We start from the raw sequence: 3,115 nt of genomic DNA, 5'->3' as shown, positions 1-3,115 counted from the left end.
TAGAGACAAGTCCCAGCACAAATAAATGCAGTAGTATTTTCAGCTTTATAGGTGTACCTAGAATCAACAGAAAATGTGACTGGAGCAACATGACAGTAGTCCTAGTCTGCATGTAGGGGAAGGGCCCCTAATATGGACCACTTTTTGTTTCATGCTGATAACTAGCTTGTTTTCTTGCGAAGAAGTTTCATTTTGTGTTTGGTAGTCCTTCTCTCTTAGGTTACTGTTAGGCCTAATTAGAGTGAAATAGCTTTGATAGACATTCAGCAAAAATTAAATACAGAAAAAATCACAAAGGGTCCATATTAGGAGCCTGGGCGCCTAATATGGACCAGTGAAGCGGCCTTCACGAATCACTGTAAAAAGCCCCCTATATTTCAAAATAACATGAAACAACTTAGTGTACAAGTCAGCCTAATTAAAATATGCTCTAGATTTATCTGTTTCGGGTTGATGAGAGCATTATTTGAAGCACACCAGGAAACTACAGAAGCTTATCAAAAACAGAGTGAAAATAAGTGAAATTATCAACTTCCACGAAACGAAGACTTTTTGTTATATTTTTGTTAAATCTCGAGGGCTAGTTATAGGTTATTTCCAGCAAGCTTTTTAATGAATTAATGAAAATAGCCTTTAGCTTTTATTTTCTTCGATTTGTTGAAGGTGGTCCATATTAGGGGACTCGCACATACTTTGAGATTTTGCTATTATTTTTTGTTTGCAGTAGAAACTCGGGGTCAACACTGCTAAAATGCAACAAATGCGGTCTTAGCTGTCATAAAAAGCAATTTGTGTGTGATAAAAGCTTTGGCTGTGGACAGAAACGAGTCCGTTTTAGACGGCAAATTTAGAGTGATCGACGCTGCCAAAAGTGAAAAAAAGAGAAAAAGCCTAACGGTTTTGAGATTTGTGATTCTGCAACAGTTTTGACATGTGCAAGTTATCCTGAGAGGGTGAATACAGCGAATAAAACTTTTTTGAGCGCTCTAGCGCCGTTAGTTTGTCAGAACAGGAGGTGGTCCATATTAGGAGCCGGTCCATATTAGGAGCCCTTCCCCTAGTTGTGTGTATTGTAAGACTAGTCATATAATCTAGCCGAGTCCAACGAAAACAGTTTAATGATGCACTGCGGGCGGTTTGTGAGGACTCAACGTGAAGTGACAGTGGTGGTGGTCATAATGATGGATGGCAAGCCGCTCTATTTCTCGCTGTCTTGCTACAGGTTGAGATATATGACAGCAACAACTTATAAGTACGGAATGTCAGCCCCTCCCTCCGCCTACGCAAACACACGCGCACAAACAGCACGAACACGAACAAACAAACAAACAAATTTAAACAAACACACACGCACACACACAAACAAACCAATAAGAGCCAGGGTTGATTTCGATTTGTTGTAGTGTTGCAGGGCCGGACCAAATGAGTTGTAAGGGGGGGGGGGGGGGGTCCTCCTTTTTGGGGGGGCAGGCAAATCAGCGAAGTGGCGAAGCCACAAGCGCGCGCCTGCAAAGCAGGCGCGCAAACTAGGGGGTCCGGGGGCATGCTCCCCCGGAAAATTTTTGAAAAACGGTTCAAATCTGTGCAATCTGGTGCATTCTGGCCGACTTGTTTTGAGGGTTCAGAGCAGCATTATTTTGGTGCTAAAACTAGTAAAAGTCCTAGCCCCCTCCCCTCCCTCCGCCCCCCCCAAAAAGCATGTTAAAATGTGGCATCGGATTTCACATTGAATAAAAATTTGTTAGAGACACACACAAAATTCATTTAAAAAAAAACTAAAAAAAACTCAAAGCAAGGTACATGCTTTTTCCAGGGGTGGGGTTCCGGAACCCCTGGACCCCCCCCCCCCCCCCCCCTGGGTCCGGCCCTGGTGTTGTGATAAACAACATGAAGTATTGTAACTGTTTCAGATATTTGCTCCAGTGTGGTGATTTGATGAAACGGTTTTGATCATTTGTATCGTGTTTTAAATGGGGAGGAACTTGCAGCATATCGCTTTGACTTCAAACACAAGCAAACAACTATTAAACAGATGGTCATGAAACTTCAAATATGAGTTCTTTTAATTGACATACCCAGATGTTTTGCTCATTTTTGTTTTCGATAAATGACTTTGATGACGACGTGTCCATGACATAAGTATTTTAAACCTGTTTGCGAAAAATCGATTTTAAAGACAACTTTAATGAGCAAACTCATTATTTAATTTTTAAGCCTCCAAGCTTCGTCGAAGATTACTTGACCAAAATTTCAACCAATTTCGTTGAAACATGAGAGCGTGACAGTGCTGCCTAAACTTTCACGAAAAGCCGGATATGACGTCATCAAAGACATTTATCCAAAAAAAGAATAAAACATCTGGAGATACCATACCCAGGAACTCTCATGTAAAATTTCATAAAGATCGGTCCAGTAGTTTACTCTGAATCGCTCCACACACACACACACACACACACACACACACACACACACACACACACACACACACACACACATACACCACGACCCTCGTCTCGATTCCCCCTCTATGTTAAAACATTTAGTCATACTTAGTTAGTGGGAAAAATTTTGTAATGTATGTTTGATGGTGTATGCTTTTAATTAAGCGTTGTTGACTATGAATGTAGATGTAAATGCTTGTATAACTGTGTTTTAATTTGAAATGTGTCAAGCGCAAAGAGCATACTTGTAAAGTTATGATGTTGCGCTATAGATGTAAATGCTCATTTATTATTATTATTATAAAGCTTTCTCCTGATACCGTCGCATAGTGAACAGTCCCCAGTCGGCGCGACGCCAATCCATCACAGGCCCTCACGGGGGGGGGGGGGGGGGGGGGGGCGACTCTCACCTCTCTACTGTCAACATTCACCTTGCTACCATCTTTTCTGACCGCTCCTCAAACCGTGGAAATTGACCTTGCTATAAAAGTGTCACCATCCCTTCTCTCTTCAACACAACCACTAAGCAAGCCGTCAACTACCACCTGCCCATAAGAGCTGCGGGCACTCACACACTCTACATTCGGTACGGAAAATCAAAAATCTTCTTTTATTTGAAACTCGAGATTCATCACCAGGAATTGTGTTGGAAAAAGAACGCTTTGAAACATTGG

This window comes from Littorina saxatilis, linkage group LG9 (assembly GCF_037325665.1).
Source record: "Littorina saxatilis isolate snail1 linkage group LG9, US_GU_Lsax_2.0, whole genome shotgun sequence".
In the NCBI taxonomy this organism is placed as follows: domain Eukaryota; kingdom Metazoa; phylum Mollusca; class Gastropoda; order Littorinimorpha; family Littorinidae; genus Littorina; species Littorina saxatilis.
This window is presented reverse-complemented; position numbering follows the sequence as displayed.